Below are 21,554 nucleotides of genomic sequence, written 5' to 3'. Positions count from 1 at the left end.
TTGTCTCCCACCTGATGATGGCCCATGGAAACTGGATACTCCAAGCCAGACCTTGACACCTGGCAATCCTGCCTGCAAATATGTTTGCAGTATGCAGGGTAGTTTTCTTTGTAAGACAGGATTTATAGTACCCAGAGCTCAGAGAAATAACTCTTTTGGACTACAACTTAAGAATGGACGTTATAATCCAGGTAAGTAACTTTTCCATGTTTTGGTAACATCTGCACTAGTTCATCTGAGCCAACCTCATTTGCTGCTTCACAATGACCAGTAGTATATCACACCTGCATAGCAATCACTTTCATTTATACCATCTGTTGGGCACTGTGAAGCGTTCACTGCATCAAAGGCTTTATTTTCTTGCCACATGGTTGTAGTTCACACCACTTCTTTGCACAACATTTCTTTATGCCTTCCATTAGCTACTGCCTGATATCTTTTGGTTTAGCTTGAAAAGCAAAAACGAGGTCATTGCTAGAAAAGTATCTGAGCTTGCACCAGTGCTTTGTAATTGAAATTCCGTAATTCTGTTGATGTTGCACAACTTGATAGATGAATGGTATTTGAGCAAAGCTGGAAGGCAGAGAGACCTTGATTTTTCACTACATCAGTCAGGAAGCACATCTGCTTACTCTGGAGAAGCTATTTTTGCAAAGTAAAATTTCAAATCAGAAGCATCCTTTGATTCAAAGTATACAAATGTTGCTGTGGGGGTTAAATTGTGTAATAAGTTATACTTAATCTATTTTGTGTTTGTATCGGGAAGATTTCCTGGGAGTGAACTGCAGTAAATTTGAACTAGCTAAATAATGCTATTCTAAACCAATTTGCATTTTTCCAGTATTTCCATTTTTCTGATTATCTTTTTGTAATGACAATGTTTGATTGCTTCTAATCTCAGCAACATAATGAATTAATATGAATGCCTCTCTCTATCTTTGAATTTATTCATCCCATTGGACTGTTAAAGAATATGCTAATACAGAAGTTTTCTCCACAAAGGCAACCTGAACATACAATTGCAATAACAGATATAATCTGTCACACCAAAGACCTTATCTAGGCCACCATTTTGTTTACACACTGGTCAGCTAGTTGTTGTTAGCCCATCAGAAAGTTATTCATTTTCCAACCTGATGGTTGTCTTCTATGACGCTGCAATCAATTCATTTGATTCTGAAGTGTATTAGACCAGACCTATTTATTCCAGAGCCAGATCAGATCAAATTAGCCAGTCTGGTACTTGAGTGGTAAAAGTCACTGCACAAAATAATCTTCCTCAAGACAGGCACATAATAATCTTAAGAGCCTGGCAGCAGTCATGGAATCTACTTGGCAAGAAGAACAAGTTCTTAAATCTTTTAGCAGGTTCTTGGGGTGTATCTATACTGTAGAATTAATACAGTTTGACTCCATTTTGACTGCCATGGCTCAATGCTATGGAATCATGAGAGTTGTACTTTTACAAAGAGTACTGATGCCTCATTAAGCTACAAATCTCAGGACTACATAGCATTGAGCAAGGTTGGTTTAAGTCAGTGGTTCTCAACTTGGGGTCCCCATATGTTTTTGGCCTACAACTCCCAGAAATCCCAGCCAGTTTACCAGCTTTTAGGATTTCTGGGAGTTGACGGCCAAAAACATCTGGGGACCCCCAGGTTGAGAACCACTGCTCTAAAGCCTTCTGGAATCTTCAAGGATCCATTAACCTTCAAGGGCAGACCATTTTAATAGGTCCTCTACCCCTGCGGTTGTAGCTGTGATACTAGCCCTGACCAAAAAATGGTCTTTCCATGAGGTACTGATAACCCAATCAGTTTACCAGCTGTTAGGATTTCTGGGAGTTGAATGTCAAGAACATCTGGGTACCCCAGGTGGAGAACCACTGGTTTAAGTGTTGTCAAACTGTATTAATTCTACAGTGCAGATGGACTCTCAGTCTTTAGCCTTCTACCACAAAAGGCTATGAAAGCAAATTGGGAAGAGGTGGGTTGAAAATACTACAGACAAACTGATATTAAGAGGGTTTGGTGCAGGAGGAGGAAAGAAAGTTGTTACTGACAATTTATTGGATTGGTTTTCTTAATGACATTTCAAGAAAATGCTGCTCAAAGTAAAGATATCAAATCATGGGAATGGGCATTGCCAATTTGGACTAGATTCCCCTCCTTACTATGCTCCTAAGTACTGTATTGCCACCCTATACTATAGCTATTAGGCTTGATCGATCCATGAAAAATTTGATTCTAAACTCGTTTCAAAACTAGAGGGGGCAGTTTTTCGTTTTTGTTGCTAATAACGAATTTGGCCCCCAAAATTTTTCGAAATTAACGAAAATTCGTTATTTTCTAAATTAATTCGTTAATGGCGGACGCGCATGCGCGGTGGCCCAAAAACAGCCCAAGGGGGGGGACTTAGGGGGCTCTCCCGCCCTCATTTTTTGAGTGATCTTCTTCAAACTTGGTACAGTGGTAGAACACATTTAACACTGATAGCTCACCAAAATGTGGAACGTTTCCCTTATCCTCTGATTTTTGGCAAATTTTCATAGCTTTTATAATAAACCATTTTTTAATAATTGCAGAAATCTGTTCCTGGTTTGAAAGTCTTATTTCCTGTTAAATTGGGTTGTCTTTACTGTGAAAGTCATTGTTCTACTTCAGAAACTTTGTTTTTGTGGCTGAAACTTTGTTAAATTGGTGTGTGTGTGATATATACTGTGTATAGTCCCTGCTTATGTGTGTGTGTGTGTGTGTGTGTGTGTGTGTATATATATAGGTAAAGGTAAAGGTATCCCTTGACATTAAGTTCAGTCATGTCTGACTCTGGGGGTTGGTGCTCATCTCCATTTCTAAGCCCAAGAGCCAGTGTTGTCCATAGACACCTCCAAGGTCATGTGGCCGGCATGACTACATGGAGTGCCATTACCTTCCCAGAAACACCCAGAAAATGGGAATTCCAGACAGGAAACAATCAGGGCCAGCTAATACCTCCCAACAAAGGATTCCCCCAGGTAGGAAGCAGCCAGGCTTTGAAGCTGCAAGGCTATTCAATGCTAATCAAGGTGACCAATTGCAACATTCACACTTGCCTCCCACAGACAAGAGTTCTTTCTCCCACCCTGGACCTTCCACAGATATATAAACCCCACTTGCCTAGCTTCGCACAGACGTCAAAACCTCTATGTCTGCCACAGATGTGGGTGAAACGTCAGGAGAGAATGCTTCTGGCACATGGCCATAGAGCCCGGAATACATACCACAACAGTGTGATCCCGGCCATGAAAGCTTTCGACAACACAACCACAGTATCCATTCAAGTTCATGTAGCATGGTATGGACTGGAGACCTGTATTGGGGGGAGGGAGGGTGCGAATCTGGGCCCCTGGGAGCAGCCGAGGACGGGCCTGGCCCACACCCCCTCGCATCCCGGGCCTCTTCCTCCTCACCGCCGGGCCCCTCTCGGTCTCTCCAGGCCTGAGCTGAGGCAAGGCGGCGGCGGCGGCCATTTCCCCCCTCCGTCTTCCTCCTCCTCCTCGGCCTCCTTCCCCCTCGCCCCCTCCCATTGGCTGAGCCTCCCATTGGCTGAGGGGCAAAAGGAAAGGAGTTTGGGTGATTTGCAAAAGCTTTTTTTTCTTAACGAAAAAAACGAAGAAATAAGAAAAAACGGCCTCTCGCGATTCGAAACCGCGATATCCAGACGTGTGGACAACCAAGGTTCTATATTGCTTCAAAACAAACGAAAATAACGAATTAATAACGGGTAACGGGAAAATCGAATTATTTGAGCAAGCCTAATAGCTATGTATTACAGCTCTAATTTTTTATAGGTTTTAGGACACACAAATCCATAACCAATGAAGAGCAGACTCTCTTTTTGGATTCCCAACCTTACCTGTCCTGTTATTGTCACAGCAGCCAGCTAGACAGCTTCATGACCAAGTAGAAGAAGGGGGATTGTACTTTGGTGAGGCACAAGAATCCTTTGTTGGAAAAGGCCAAAGACCTTGTAAAATTACATCTCCCTTGATTCCATAGAATTGAGTCATGGCAGTTAACATGGTGATAAACAGTGGGCGCATCCAGACAGGGCAGAAAATGCACGCCCTTCTGGATTTTTACGTGGGGCATCCAAACCCCATGTAAAAACAAATTCGAAGTAATTTGATAGTGGATTAGATATGGGTCTTCCTGAACGACCTGGGTGTAAACCAATATGGGCAGTCCACACAACCCTCGTGGGTTTTCTTTGCTGTATCAGCCCAGAAAACCTCAAGGACATCAACCCTCTCCCCAGAAGTCACTTAACCCAAAAGAGAAAATAACTTAGTAAGCCGGCATTACACTGCTTTCAGAGGTCTCCTGGTGCATAGAAATGGTGTGCCAGTAGAGGGAGGGGGGTGAGTAGCCAATTTTGCTCCTCACCCCCCCCCTTCTTCCGGTGTGTCATTTCTAAGCACCAGGAGACCTCCAGCAGCAGTATAATGCTGGACTGGTAAGTTATTTTCTCTTTTTTTGGGGGGGGGGGGGTTAAGGGGTTTTCTGGAGGGGGTGTGGGTGTTTCCCTGTCCTCCCGGAAGATTATGAGAGTGCATCTAGTCACCCCCGTCAAAAGTGTGGGTTTTAGCTAGTGTGGGGACAGAAGTCCACCTGACCTAGGTTTTTTTAAACCTGGGTTGGAGCGGACTTTTCCCCTGTGTGGAACTGACCTGTGTTAATTCTACAGTGTGGATGCACTCTCAGATAATCTACAGTTCCTTTCACCTTCCTTGGCTCAGATTCTGAAGTTTGTAGTTTAGTGAGGCCCAAGACCACCATATGATGTTGCCATGATAAAGTGGAATAATAGCATAACAGTAGAGTGATAAAGAGCTAAATTGCTCAGTTGTTCTGTAGTTACTGAAGTCACATTATGGTATAGCTTCAAATTTTATGTCAAATGGTTTTGAATTGATTTTACAGTCCATATAATAAACTCATTAAACATATAGAAATCAAACCATAATTACAAATGTGTACATAAACATAATTTTTTTACACTTCTCCCTTAAAATATTTTCACAGTTCTCCCTTAAAGCAGTATGTTTTTTCACAAGTTTAAGCAATCAAGTTGTGCCCTGCTATTATTTCAAAAAACTTTCTCACCTCCTCCTCAAATATTTTAATCAATATTTGTCAGGCATTTTTCTGAAGAGATATTTTTTAAGTGAAGCATCTTTGGTGTTATTTTACCATCTTCGTGTCTATGAAGTGTGTTGGTGTGTTCATTACAGATATTAGAGAGTGAATCAATTCTCCCTTTGCCCACTTATGAAAAACAAGTGATTCATTTGAGTGTGGTTCTTTCTTTGTGTAACCCATTAATCATATTATTATTCTAGTATTATTTTTCTATTTGTCAGTCTATGTTTTGCTTCACGCCCACATCCCGCATGTAGAATGTAATAGAAAGTAGTTTAATCCCACATGCCTTTTCTTCCTTTAAAAAAAATAATAATAATTAAGAATCCAAATTTATTTTGGTTCCACTCCTTTTCCTTCTTCTGCTCTAACTTCAGACAGTGATGCTTTTTCATCCATGTTATTTTGATTATTGTTACTCTTCTTGATGATCCTAATCTTCCATTTGCAAGTGGTGATCCAGTTAAAAGAAGATGCACAGCTCTTCACACTGCACCAAGTTTCCGTAGAGGACAGCACTTGGCCATGTGTTAAATGTCTCATATGTCAACCCTGAGAAGGTGTCATCTGAACATATACTTTAAATAGGTGTATCAAACATTGCAAACGAAAATCAACAAGGGCAAACTATACTTGGTACAAGAGATCTTTGACTGGATCTTTTGATGTGTTTTTTTTTGGGGGGGGGGTACTTGAAATTAGCCATTGAGAGTGCTGTGTTGTATCAGAGTCACGTCATGGATGGGGAACGGTGTAAATGTTGCTATTTCCTTAGCTAAATCCCACCAGCTGTTGTTTGTCCTCATTGCAGAAACTAAAATACATCCGCTCCTTATCTACACTTTTAGTCCACTTCAGGTGACAGGCACAGCTGCTTTTATGAGGAAATAAATGTATCAGGCATCTCAGCCATAGGCTTCCCGCACAACATATGGCTTTAGTTGCCACATTTCCTGTTTTCAAAGGACATTAGTCTCATTTTGAAGGGACATCAGGAGACATTCCTCAGTCTTAAGGAATCCTCTTTTGAAGAGCTGTAAGGTCCAAGGGGCAATTCAATGCTAAACAAAACCTATAAGAAAGAAAACAGGGCACTTCAAATTGCTATTGTGATTTATGACCTGGACAACAGCATAGTGTTCATGTTAGCTTTCCACACTGCCATATAATCCAGATTATCTGAGAAAATTTCTCTGGTTGTACCGATCCATTTAGTTTATTCTATTCTAAAGCCTTTGACTGTGTGAATCATAATAAACTGTGGAGTGTTCTTGGTAGTATGGGGATACCAAGTCACCTTGTCTGTCTCCTGATAAATCTGTATAAAGACCAAGTAGCCACAGTAAGAACAGACCATGGAACAACAGACTGGTTCAAGATTGGGAAAGAAGTACGGCAGGGCTGCATACTTTCACCCTCCCTATTCAACTTTTATGCAGAACACATCATGCAACGTGTGGGGGTTGACGAATCCAAGGCTGGAGTTAAAATTGCTGGAAGAAACATCAACAACCTTAGGTATGCAGATGATACAACTCTGATGGCCGAAAGCGAGGAGGAACTGAGGAGCCTTATCACCAAGGTGAAAGAAGAAAGTGCAAAAGCCAGGCTGCAGTTAAACATCAAGAAAACCAAGATTATGGCAACCAGATTGATTGATAACTGGCAAACAGAGGGAGAAAACGTGGAGGCAGTGGCAGACTTTATATTTCTAGGTGCAAAGATCACTGCAGATGCAGTTTGCAGCCAGGAAATCAGAAGACGTCTACTTCTTGGGAGGAGAACAATGGCCAACCTCGATAAAATAGTGAAAAGCAGAGACATCACACTGGCAACGAAGGTCCGCATAGTGAAAGCAATGGTATTCCCCATAGTAAGCTATGGATGTGATAGCTAGACCATAAGGAAGGCTGAGTGAAAGAAGATAGATGCCTTTGAACTTTGGTGCTGGAGGAAAATCCTGAGAGTGCCTTGGACCGCAAGAAGATCCAACCAGTCCATCCTCCAGGAAATAATGCCCGGCTGCTCACTGGAGGGAAGGATATTAGAGGCAAAGATGAAGTATTTTGGCCACATCATGAGAAGACAGCAAAGCTTGGAAAACATCACGATGCTGGGGAAAACGGAAGGAAAAAGGAAGAGAGGCCGACCAAGGGCAAGATGGATGGATGGTATCCTTGAAGTGGCTGCCTTGACCTTGAAGGAACTGGGGGCAGCGACGGGCGACAGGGAGCTCTGGCGTGGACTGGTCCATGAGGTCACAAAGAGTCAGAGATGACTGTGTGAATGAAGAAGAATCTAAGAAAATTATCCTGAAGAGATATAGCATTCTCACTTTCTGTATGAGAAGATGGCTTTGTTCCCTTGGGTATTCAGCTGAAGAAGATTGGTGTGTTAATCATCAGAATCTCTTCTAATAATTTTTAAAGTCAGCACAGGAGGCAAAATGTGCCTATGAAACATTCACTTGCAAAGAAACAAACTCACAGTGGTTAGAATTCAAAGCCTCTTCAATGAAGCCATATAAAATCCAGATTATATGACAGTGTAGACTCCTATAATCCAGTTCAAAGCAGATAATATAGATTATCTGCTTTGATAATCTGGATTATATGGCAGTGTAGAAGGGGCCTGAGGCCATATAAAATCCAGATTATATGCTTTGAACTGGATTATATGGCAGTGTAGACTGATATAATACAGTTCAAAGCAGAAAATGTGGATTAACTTCTTTGATAATCTGGATTATAGGGCAGTGTAGAAGGGGGCTAAATCTGTTTTCCTGATATAACTGGTAACATTAGTATCTGTTACTTCCTGTGCAGCACATGTTTCCAACCCTGAGTCCCCAAATGCTGTTGGGTGACATTTCCCAGAAGGCCTGGTTGGGAATTCTGGGCATTGTCCTCAATATCTAAGTCCCCTTCTACATTGCCATATAAAATCCAGATTATCTGCCTCTTCTTCATTGCAATCCAGCCTGTGAACGGGACATCTTTCCTCACCTCAAAAGCAGGTAAAGAAGGAAGGATCACTATTCCTGCTCCCTCCCTTGCCCAGTGTTGGACCCTTTCTTTCTTACTTGCTCTTGGGAAGACTGCCCCCAGAATCCCATTTGCAATCTCATCCTTGCAACCCAGCTTTCCACTGCCTGGGTCTGAAAATTGGTCTGTGGCAGCAGTAGTTTCAAGCCCAGGCAAAGTAAACACTGCTATTCTTATTCTCTCCCTTTGGCTGATGTTGCATCCTTCCTTCCTTTACAAGCCCAGTTGGCAGGGGGCTGGGTTGCCAGGAGAAGATTGTAAACAGGGCTCTAGCAGCAGCAGCAGCCTCTTCAAGAGCAAGGAAGGAAGGATGAATCCAATATTGGGCAAAGGGAGGTTGTATCATTTATTCCTTGTTTCACAGGTTGGATTGCAAGGAGGAAGCTGCTGAAACCTTCACATCAATAAAGATGAAGGCCAGGATCATTCCATCATCACTGGCTCCTAATGATGGAACTATCCTGGCCATGGCCGGAAGTGTTAGTTTTCAAATTCCACATATACGTGGGTAGTACTCCTGTGGTACTTGTTTTTCTGTCTGTGCCCATTTCCAGAAGATTTCACCTCACTTTCCTAGGAACCAGTGATGATGAAGCAAGGGAAGGGGAGGAAGAACATGAGCACTCTTGTTTCTTTTTGGCTGGGCCAATGGGCAAGAAGCAGAGGAAATCCCTGACTTGCAAACAACAGAGATGAGGCAACAGGAAGTGAGAGAAATGTACTCCAAAGAAAGGAAATTCATTCCTGAAAGAGTTATTATTGGGAAAAGGTGTATTCACTGAAGCTTTATCACCAATCCTTGTTTTCACAACAAGCCACATTTTTCAAAATCCAATTATCACATGAAAGGAAAGTGAGGTGAAATCTTCTGGAAACGGGCACAGACAGAAAAACAAGTACCACAGGAATACTACCCACATATATGTGGAATTTGAAAACTAACACTTCTGGCCATGGCCAGTCCAAGAAAGTACAAAGGAGGATGCTGTCTGTTAGCAAATGCTAGCAATTGTATTGTTAGAGTCAGAGCTCCAGGATTCCTAGGCACCCAATACCTGGTATCTGAGACACTTTGCTTAATGCTAGAGACAACCATCATTGATAATATGTATTATAGATGGATGAAAAGTCTTGAAATAGACCAGGATCTTTGGTGGTTTCCATGGCTAACGGGAAGTCTAATTTCACTCAGAAGCAGTTCAAACCTCTTCTTTGAAATAGCAGTAATATGTTATGTAATTTTAACAGGAAGAAAAATAAATAAGCAGGTGTATATGTTCTCCCCTCGTTTCATGTCTAAGGAAATGTTCACGTTGTGCATTACTTATCTTAGCTGTTGCCTTGCAACCTGTGCAAGCCTTTACCCCAAGCTCCATTTTCAGATCAAGCATTTGATGAAGTCAAAAAATTACATCTCTATTTTGCCACAGAAATTTGCACTGATTTTTATATCGGAGCTACTTTTGTATGACAGAAAGCTCTGTCCAGTCACACTAAATCTGACAGGTGGGATTTTGTTCAGACTTCAGAGGCTCTTCAATTGGAGTGTGGGAGGGAGAAATAAAAAGGCCCCCATCATCCAGATTGCATACGTGATAAGAGATGAGAGAAATGTCAAATCACGAACACAGCCTAGAGAAATGATCTGCCAACATTTCACTTCCTAAAAGTGGGCATTATATTCAAGAGATATAGTCAAAGGATGGGAGAACTTTTTCTGCCTTGGATCATGTTCTTGGTAAATTTTCTTAAGGAAAATTTGATAGGAAGGCATTAAAAAGAATAGAATCATTATGTTGTTTTTAGCAGAAGGCCATAACAGGCTATATAGATGCATTCAAAACTTGTAATGCAATGCAATGTGATATGCATGAATATCCCACATCAACAAACAGTATTGAAATACTTTATTTCCTTTGGAAAGAGACTAATGATACAACCATCATCTCATATCAAAGATTATTCTGTTTGACCACCATAGGAAGTATTTTCTATGGGCTTTAATGATCTCAACTAAAGTTATTTCTGTACATGCTCTTGTGATAGTATCAGTATGTGATGCTTACTGTTTCATTTCAAAGAGAAATGAAACAAAAAATGACTATCAAAGAAGTAATACTGGTTGGAGGTGGGGGAATGTCAGCAAATAGATATTTTAAAAGTAGGATTTGTGGCAGGAGAGGATTTTTCCTTCTACTAAATCACTAATGTCAGACACAACATCAGACTTTCTTTGTAAAGCTTGGACACTTTCCTGAGTATTTCTCTTCATCCATCCAGCTATCTATCCACTGCCCTGCTTGTTAAGTGACATCCTCATTAGGCTTGTTAGAATTCTTACAGGTTTCTTCAATATTTCAGCTTCACTTCCTTTAACAGAATTTAATGAGGCTAGACTGTGTTTGTTTCGGGTCTGTGTTAAGCTTCATTACTGCTTGGTAATTGCATCTGGTGAAATGTGTGTTCAACTGCCTACATCTTGTAAGGTTTAGCAAACCGAATACCATCTAAAATGTTGGGCTTGAGTATTTTGATTTACACTCGTTGATATGCGTATATAGCAATGGTGACACCATGTTGTATATTAAGAGCAGAGCCAAGCTTTTTTCTTCCAAATGTGAAAAGCCAAACTTTTGCTGTACAGTGTTCTCTCGCTACTTTGCGGTTCACTTTTCGCTCCCTTGCTGTTTTGCGAATTTTCAATGAATATTAATGTACACATTTTTGGCAGTGTTTTCTCTGTTTCGCGGGTTTTTGTGGTGTGCGGACTTATAAGAAACGGTTTTGGAAGGGGGCGGGGAAGGGAGAAATAAAAGGAGAGGTGGAGGGTTGGAAATAAAAGAGGATTATTTAGCTTCCATTCTTCTTCTCTGCTGGTGTACTGAATATTGTAACTGTTAAATAAAGTATAAATATTGAAATAAATACAGTGTTCCTACTTCACGGATTTTCACTTATTGCGGGTGGTCCTGGAATGTAACCCCCACAATAAGTGAGGGAACACTGTATACTTTCTCTTATTTAGTTTCTGTGATTATATTTTTTTTCCCCTTAGTACTCCCTTCAGCTCACCAGAAAGCTGTTTGTTTCTTTATAAATTTGGGCCTATTATACTGAGATACCTTATCTGAAGACTGGCAGGCTCCATGACAACTAATGATCCTTGTTAAGTTCAGGCTCAAGTTCCTGAACCTGATTCCTATAGGCCTATTTTCACAACATTACAATCTTTTCAGACTCCTGTGAAGAACATTTGAACCACCTTGAGATCATCTTTCAGAACATCAGAAATGCTGGACTGACAGTCAAGGCCAAGAAGCACTGATCTCACTTGCCTTGGCCATATGATGGACATGGAAATAATGGTAGTAACAGGAAATTCTTGATAGGATTCACAGTTATGGTTATGTCTGGTTATGCTGGTTTGTGATGACAACTACTATACAGTATATAATAAATGTTCATTTTTTTTGGTTCAACAATAAATGTGAATTCTTCTTCATGGAAAAATAAGACATCCCCTGAAAATAAGACCTAGCACATCTTTGGGAGCAAAAATTAATATAAGACACTGTCTTATTTTTGGGGAAACACGGTAGGCTGGATAAAGGTGTTATTTTTATTTCTAACTTTGGTTAAATATTAATATGACTTTGGAAGCTCTTCTTCTTCTCTAGGATTCAGCCTTTTCTCCATTTCTTCTTTGAATTTCTGTCTATCTGCCTTCAACAAAGATACCTTTTTTCTTGCCTCATGAACAATCAGAAAGACAATTTTCATTTCCCTCTGCCAACTAAGATTCTCATCACACTGCAATGTCATGCCAGCTTATAGCATCAGAAAATGACTTCAACTGTACATGCACAGATAGTTGATTGTTGATACGGTGTGCTACATTCTGGCCATGTTTCTGCTGTAACAGCATACAGGTAGTTTGTTCAGTTTTTCATCTGCATTAATGCCATCATCACCACCCCATTTGTCTCACCTTGTACTTTTACATTTTATAGCTACAAAGTATTATATAGTAGGCTTCTGCAAAAAGTTGGAAATTTTGGAAATCATTAGAACATCAGAAGTTTTGTAAGTCAAAAGCCTTATTCAAAGCATTTGTGTTGCCAACACCAAATATTTTAGAATCAAAACTTACCCCATACTTTTTCATTTTAGTTTTGTAAATCTTGGAAGGCTCCCAAAGTCAGTTTCATATTTAATGCAAGGCAAGGAAGCAAAGCCAAAGGCTGCCTTAGTGCCTTGCCATTCCTCTATAAAATTAATATGCAGTCTCAGCATTAGCAGTGGGCAAAAGAGGGAGGAGTGCATTTTGGGAAGAGCATGGAACTCTGGGAAATGTAGTTTGGGAAGGAAGGAGCCCTATGCCAAAGAATTAAAAAGGCCCTGCCCTAAACTACATTTTCCAGACTACATCAGTATCAGAAAGGACCAATCAGGATAGATGAGAGAGAGTTCTGTCCTATCCCCCCTCTCCCAATAACAGCCAGAATCTGTAAAGAGGAGGACTAACTGATATATCTCTCTCTAATAAGTAAGCCAATCTCTGTGCTGGGATGGAAAAAGTAATGACCTAAATAGATGGACCTTGGGGGTCCCCTCCAACTCAATCGGGGAAGCATATTAATTGGATGTCGGAAGAGTTTGGATAGTGCCTTTCTGCCCAGAAGAAGGGGGTCAGTCTAGATGACCCCTGATGGTGTCTATAATATGATTTTTGTTCCTGGGTTATACATGGCAGTTCCTAATTGGGTCTGTCATAAAAATATGGTGAACGTTTATTACACTGCAAAAATGTCTTTGGGCAAGGGACATTGTCCTACATATAGCTCATTTTGCTCTGTTGAGTCTCCAACAATTTAGCAAAGTTTCTGCCACAAAAGCAAAGTTTATGGAGTAAAACAACTACTTTCAATGTAAAGACTACACAATTAAATAGGAAATAAAACTTAGAAACTAGGAACAGATTTTCCTTATTATGAAAAACTGATGTTTATATTTTTTTTTGGAATTTCACCAAAGATCTATGGAGGAGTGAAATGTTCAGAAATTTGTGGGCTAACAGTGGTAAATGTCTTATACCATTGTAGCAAATTTCACCCCAATAGCTTTAAAAATGAGGGAGATAGGAGCCCCTGAAGTTTCCCCAATTATAATAATTTAATTATGCACATGCACAATTTCTGTAATGAATAATAATAATAATAATAATAATAATCATCATCATCATCATCATCGTGATCATCTTTCTTTCTATTCTGCCCCATCTCTCCAAAAGGACTCAGGGTGGCTCACAACATAAGTAAACACAATAAACAATATATACAAAATAGATAACAAGTTAATAAAGGAAAACAAAATAAAATAAAATAAACTGGTTAAACAGTAAACAGTAAAAACATTAGCTAAAACCACATTTAATATACCGTGTTTCCCCGAAAATAAGACAGTGTCTTATATTAATTTTTGTTCCCAAAGATGCTCTAAGTCTTATTTTCAGGGGATGTCTTATTTTTCCATGAAGAAGAATTCACATTTATTGTTGAACAAAAAAATGAACATTTATTGTATACTGTACAGTAGTTGTCATCACAAACCAGCATAACCAGACAAACTGTGAATCCTATCAAGAATTTCTTGTTACTACCATTATTTCCATGTATAACACTCTATGGTATGTATATTTATCGATCCTGCATGCTCTGGTGTTCTGTTCGGTGGACATGCTTCCAAACAAAAACTTTGCTAGGTCTCACTTTCAGGGGAGGCCTTATATTTAGCAATTCAGCAAAACCTGTACTAGGTCTTATTTTCTGGGGATGTCTTATTTTAGGGGAAACAGGGTAGTGGTTCCAATAGATTAAATAAACTGGATAAAAGTCAAAGTACCTGAATGTATCCATAAAACAAAGACCTCATCTACATTAAGGGGATATTACTAAGCATTTTCATGACATTTCATTAGTCTCATTATTAGGCTTGATCGATCCACGAAAATTTTGATTCTAAACTCGTTTCAAAACTAGAGGGGGCAGCTTTTCGTTTCTGATGGTATTTCCGAATTTGGCCCCTCAAAAAATTCGAAATTAACAAAAATTCGTTATTTTCTAAATTAATTCGTTAATGGCGGACGCGCATGCACAATTCCCAAAAACAGCACAGAGGGAGAGGACTTTACAGGACTCTCCCACCCTCATTTTTTGAGTGATCTTCTTCCAACTTGGTACAGTGGTAGAACACATTTAACACTGATAGCTCACCAAAATTTGGAACGTTTCCCTTATCCTCTGATTTTTGGCGAATTTTCATAGCTTTTATAATAAACCATTTTTTAATAATTGCAGAAATCTGTTCCTGGTTTGAAAGTCTTATTTCCTGTTAAATTGGGTTGTCTTTACTGTGAAAGTCATTGTTCTACTTCAGAAACTTTGTTTTTGTGGCTGAAACTTTGTTAAATTGGTGTGTGTGTGATATATACTGTGTATATAATATATATATATAGTCCCTGCATAATGTGTGTGTGTGTGTGTGTGTGTGTGTGTGTGTGTGTGTATAGGTAAAGGTAAAGGTATCCCTTGACGTTAAGTTCAGTCATGTCTGACTCTGGGGGTTGGTGCTCATCTCCATTTCTAAGCCCAAGAGCCAGTGTTGTCCATAGACACCTCCAAGGTCATGTGGCCGGCATGACTACATGGAGTGCCATTACCTTCCCGCCAGAGCGGTACCTATTGATCTACTCACATTGGCATGTTTTCAAGCTGCTAGGTTGGCAGAAGCTGGAGCTAACAGCGGGCACTCACTCTGCTCCCGGGATTTGAACCTGGGACCTTTCGGTCTGCAAGTTCAGCAGCTCAGTGCTTTAACACACTTCGCCATCGGGGCTCATGTATATATAATATACATACACATACACACAATGTGGAGAATATGTGGAAAGGTAGATAGATAAGTTGGGACCCACAGCGAAGGCACCTTCCTGGGAGCAAGGTCTAATAATAATAATAATAATAATAATAATAATAATAATAATAATAATAAATCCCTTACAATATCCAAGATGGCTCACTGCTACAGAATCTTGGGAGGTTTAGTTTGATATGGTACCATTATTGGCAGAGAAAGCTAAGCTGTAGGAGTTGAAATCCAATCATTTATCCTCCCTATAGAATCAATTTTATATGCATTTTTAGCTACAGAAAAGCTAAAATCAGGACAGTAAAAGAACAACACCCAGAAAATGGGAATTCCAGACAGGAAACAATGAGGGCCAGCTAATACCTCCCAACAAAGGATTCCCCCAGGTAGGAAGCAGCCAGGCTTTGAAGCTGCAAGGCTATTCAATGCTAATCAAGGTGACCAATTGCAACATTCACACTTGCCTCCCACAGACAAGAGTTCTTTCTCCCACCCTGGACCTTCCACAGATATATAAACCCCACTTGCCTAGCTTCGCACAGACGTCAAAACCTCTGAGTATTAGGCCTGAGCTGAGGCGAGGCGGCGGCGGCCATTTCCCCCCTCCGTCTTCCTCCTCCTCCTCGGCCTCCTTCCCCCTCGCCCCCTCCCATTGGCTGAGCCCGTGACGCCCCTTTTGCTGAGGGGCAAAAGGAAAGGGCCTGAATGGTGGGAGTTTGGGTGATTTGCAAAAGCTTTTTTTTCCTAACGAAAAAAACGACGACATAACGAAAAACGGCCTCTCGCGATTCGAAACCGCGATATCCAGACGTGTGGACAACCAATGCCGTATATTGCTTCAAAACAAACGAAAATAACGAATTAATAACGGTTAACGGGGAAAACGAATTATTTGAGCAAGCCTACTCATTATAGTAATGAAATTTTCACTAAGTATACTATAGAAACACCTTATAAATGAAGCACCAGTGCCACCCAGTTTTTAATGACCTTTGAACCATTTTTAATGGATTGCACAGCCCTATTATATAGCTAAAAGGATGTTGTTATAGCATGCTGTTATTATGGTAAACCCATCTTTACCCAAATTTGTTATTTGTATAGGAAACAGAGGAAGAGAAACAGATTGTCTCCATTTATATGTTTTTTTTCTTGTGAAAAAGAAAAGTACTTACCACAATAGTCAGTTGTTTAGGCTGTCTTGTTCAAAACTGCTTTATTCGTGCTCATTAAACTGTAACAATACTATTACAGCATGACATTATTACAGTGCATCAATTACTGCATTGTGAGACATTCATTTAAAGATGACTACTATTTCACCTCTCATTTTTCTAAACATACCTTGTTCTGCTACTTGTTTCTCATGGTTTGTTTTCCACACCTTTGATCATCTTGCTTAACCTTCTATGGACACATTCTGACTTGTCAATATCATTTTTGAACTATGGCGCCCTAGTTGGTTGCAATATTACATGGAATACATGACCAAAGCAGAATAGAGTGGCACTACTTCTCTTGACCTGGACACTATGCCCCTATTGATGATAATTGCATTGCTTTTTTTTTTTTTGGTTGCTGATCACAATGTTATCTCAATTTTAGTTTGTGGTTATTATAACCCCTACATCTTTTTGACACTGACTGCTTTCCCGGCAAGTGTGTCCTACATATGTGCATTTAGTTTTTCCTGTCCAGATGTAGTACCTTTTTTATTCCTATTTAAAAACTTTTGTTTTGTTTTGGCTCAACTGTTTAATCTCTCAAGGTCATCTTGAATTCTGATGTTGTTTTCTGGGGTATTCACTATCTCTCCTAATCCAGAGTCATCTTCAAATTTGGTAAGTTTGACTTCTATTCCAAGGTGTTAAATGCCGCTGGGGCCAGGACAGAACTCTAAGGTACTCGCATCAGAGTTGGAGAAATCACTTTTCTCCAAAATGAAAAAGACCTTTGATGAGCAATAGAAGTTTGACAACCTATCAGCCGTCAAGAAGACCTGCTAATCTCCTAATAGTTGTTTAAGAAAAGGCTAGGAAATTGAGCTGCTTAATTGGAAAGTGGTCTTGTCTTCTGTTCATTATTGTGTGTTCCCAAAAGAATTTGGCAAAATGTATTCAATATAATAAAAGACTGACAAAGTTGTGAATTTGTGAATAAGTTTCCAATAGCCTGAATGAAACTCTAGAAATCCATAACAGGTGTTCTACAGCAGTAATTGAGTGACAGATGGATTAGATACACAAAACCTCAACAAACTGATGGAACAAGAGAAGGAGCAGGAACGAGGGCAAATGCAGACAGGCTCATTAGCTATGGAAGAGAGTACGAATCCATGAATGATTAAAGATGTCACACAAGACAGTTTATGGTCCATGCTTCCTGATCGTCTTTGCTATGCCTGAGAAAAGGTATTGTCATGTTAATTGTACACAAAGCAGCAGAAAAGTGCAACTGGGAAGGCTTTAAAGTTTGAGTTCCACCTCATTTCAGTTTTGAAGAGTTAGTATAGTAGAACAAACCATCCTTCTCTATTATTCATATTAAGGCTATATGTGAATTGAGACAGTTAAGAGGACTGAAGTGAAACTGAATACAGGTCCGAATGTCTTTTTCAGAGTGCTCAGCATTTGAGTACTGAAAGGGTTGGTCTTCGCCCTCAGGCCATCTTTCATGCAGTCCAGGCTCTCTCCCAATGCCAAGGCCAAGAATAAACAAGCAAATTTGATTCCCCACAATTCACAGGGACATTCTGGGAAACCTAGAGGGAGTCCTTCCATTCTCTGGTAGACCACATTCGGTGAGGCTATCTCAGAGTTGTTTTAATTTTAATGCCTATGGACTTTATCAAATGAGGGAAGCAAACTAGCATTGAAGGTTTCAGCCCCTATTGCATAATGTGATATGCTTCCTGTTGCCAGTCTGCCTCCTTGCCATGATTAACCTGTACCCTACCCACTACTGATGGGTAAATCCATGAATAACTGCCAGTCTTGCCATATTCCCATCACTTACTTCCAGAACTTATTTTAAAAAAGAACCATTGCTAGAACTGCAGAAGTAGTAGTAATAGTTAGGGTTGTCCAAATATTCGTTATGTTTCTCGTTTCGTAATTTTTTGAAACAAGTATTGAAACGTTTTCCCTGGGCGCAACTGGCAATGTAATTCGAACCATCGTTGGCCCATTCTCTAATTGTTTCTTAAAATGTTCGTTAATTTTTTTCCTTCCAAATTTTTTTTATATTTTTTAAAAATTATTTTTTATTTTTTATTTTGTTTCTGCAACCTAACATGAATGGGAGCCTAGCGCAGCCTAACATGGCCGCTCCCTGGCCAATCAGAGTCTTCCACGATGGCTGCCAAAGGTGGGGGCTATCGTCCTCCGTGTCCACGTGGAGGATCTCTATAAAAATCCCCAACCGCAGCCGACCCAAGCCATTCTGGGTTGGGATACCGAGGAGAGAGGGTGTTTGGCGCATGCTGGGAAGCTGCTGCTTGCTTGTTTGGGGGAGAGAGGGCTAACTGGGGGTAGAGTGTTTCTGTTGTTGCTGGTTCGATATTGTGTTTTTTGGGGGGGAAATTGGCTGGGGGCTTGGGGCAGAGTCCTTGCTGTGGCTGGCTTTAGGGAACTTTTTTTTCCCAAAGGACGTCTGCGTCCCTGCTAGTGCTGAGCTTGGGGTGCTTTCCATCTACTCCTGAGGGAGACCTTTTGCCTTTCTGTTTTCTTTTTTGGAATTTAGCAATCACCACATCAGCCCTTCTTTGCAATCCTGAAAGGGGGGGGACACTTGAAAATAATAGTTTCCAAAGGACGTCTGCGTTCCTGCAAGTGCATTGCTTCCCTCCCGCTCCGTTTGTAATCCCAAGCCTCCGGGCTGAGTGTTATTGCAGCAATCCCAAAGACACACATTGTTTTCAAACCTAAAGGGTACATTGGAAGAAATAGTTTCCAAAGGACGTCTGCATTCCTGCAAGTGCATTGCTTCCCTCCCGCTCCATTTGTAATCCCAAGCCCCCGGGCTGAGTGTTATTGCAGCAATCACAAAGACACACATTGTTTTCAAACCTAAAGGGTACATTGGAAGAAATAGTTTCCAAAGGACGTGGGGCACCCGCCAAGGCATTGCTTCCCTCACGCTCCATTTCTATTCCCAAGCCTTGGGCTGAGTTTTATTTCTGCAATCACAAAGTCAGACATTGATTTGATTCAATAGAGGGTCCACAGCAATTTATAGTTTCCAAAGGACGTTGCCAATCCTGTCAAGGCATTGCTTGGCGTGTGCTGCATTTCTAATCCAAAGTCTACACAAGTAGAAGAGGGACTTTTACAGTGATAAAAACCCAATTGAACAGGAAATAAGACTTTCAAACCAGGAACAGGTTTCTTCAAATATTGAAAAATAGTGTATTATAAAAAGTTATGAAAATTCACCAAAAATCATAGGAGACAGGAAACATTCTGCAATTTGTTGATCAAAGAGTGTGGAATGTGTTCTCCCACTGTACCAAATTTGATGAGAATAGCTCAAGAAATGAGGGCGGGAGACCCCCAGAAAAGTCCCTCCCGTTTCCTGTTTTTTTGGAGATTGTGCATGCGCGTCCGCCATTTTAGAAACATTTTAGAAACATTATGCATTTTCGGAAATATCCGAAAATTTTGGGTGAAAAATTAAGAAATAATTTCTATATCGAAGAGCCGGCACCCCCTACTTTAGAAACGAGAATTGAAACATTTTTTCCATCGATCGGACAAGCCTAGTAATAGTAGCAGTGGAGGTGCAGGATGTGCAGTTATGGGATTATGCAAAAAATATTATTGTGGGACCGTGGATAGCCAGATCGGCATGATTGCACAAAGAATAAAACTGCAATAATGATAGTACTTATGCCAATATGTATTCACTATTGGTGTTTACATGACTGCTATGAAATGGCAGCTTGTGCAATAAAGTCTAATACAGCAAGAAATCTTGCCATTTATGGTGGATAATAGCTTTGATAGGTAGCGCACAGAAATCTGTTATATGCTACATGCAGAACTTGCAAATGGTACTTCAAATCAGTGCCTCAGACAGGAGTGGGAATGGTGAGGGCCTTTAGATGACAAACAGCAATTCCCATAGTTGTTCGACATTCACAGTGCTAATGAAAATTTCAGTTCAGCAGCTAGATTCTTCTTCTTCTTCTTCTTCTTCTTCTTCTTCTTCTTTAAAAAACAGCAGTAAATGCTGCTTCTTGATGAGTGAAAACTAAGTCATATTAATATTATGAAAAATGAAGATATTTTTCTTAAGGACAACATGGCTACCTAGTTTCTTAATTCTCATGACTGCATTGTCAACAATTTCATAGGACTATGCTGTTTGAATTCCAGGAGATGGCACTAGTGCATAGAAATACATCTCAGCTATTACTAAATTTTGTTGCAATTGTCATTTGTCATTTGATGAATACTTTGGTCCCTTTTTGCAGTAAGAGTGATCAGCTCCTCCCCTTGTAGCCTTCAGAAAGAAAGTTAAAACATGACTATGGGACCAAGCTTTTGGTGAATAACTGCAGTGCAATAAATGAACATAGAATCCGTGCAATGACAATTTGGAATGGCCCTGGATTACGATTTTGGATTATGTGATTATAATAATTGATGTAATTGTTTAATATGTTTTAATTCTCTGTTTTTAATGTAGGTGTTTTATCAATTGTATGTTTTTAATGCATTGAATTGTTGCCGATATGTGAGGCTGCTCTGAATCCCCCTTGGGATTGAGAAGGGCGGGGTACAAATATAAATAATAAATTTACTGTTATTGTTATGCAAGTGTGGTCTTACTAAAAGATGGATGAATAATAACAGGATTCAAGTGCTGACTTGTGCTCCATTGTTAAGAGCAGGGCAATAATGAGATATTTTCTGGGCCACAGGCTAAGGGCTTGTAGAATTATTCAAATATGTTTGTTTGTTTTTTGTTTTTTTGTAAAGGATTGCTTTTCAAAATACTCTATTATAATTATAGCTAGCTATTTTTGGTGGACTGCAAATCCCTGGATTCTATAGGATACAGTCATGGCAATTAAAGTGGAATCATAATGCTGTAATTGTCTATGTGAAAGGACCAGGCAAAGTACAAACTGATGGTTATTACATTTAAAGCTCTACATGGTTTGGATCTAGAGGACTAGGTTATCAACTGTATCCTGGGGACTTTTTCTTCATCCACCCCTAGATTATGGAATGATCCACTGGGAGAGCTTTGACAGCAGAATACACCGTCTGAATTTAAAGCTACAATAAAGACCTTTCTCTTCTGGTAAATTGATCCAGATGATTTTGAAATTATTATTTTTAAATTGTGTACTGTTTATTTTAATATGTATTGGGTCTATATTTTTAACTTATATTTT

This window comes from Anolis carolinensis, chromosome 4 (genome assembly GCF_035594765.1).
Source record: "Anolis carolinensis isolate JA03-04 chromosome 4, rAnoCar3.1.pri, whole genome shotgun sequence".
In the NCBI taxonomy this organism is placed as follows: Eukaryota; Metazoa; Chordata; class Lepidosauria; order Squamata; family Dactyloidae; genus Anolis; species Anolis carolinensis.
The sequence above is the reverse complement of the archived record's forward strand: the minus strand, read 5'-3'. Positions refer to the sequence as shown.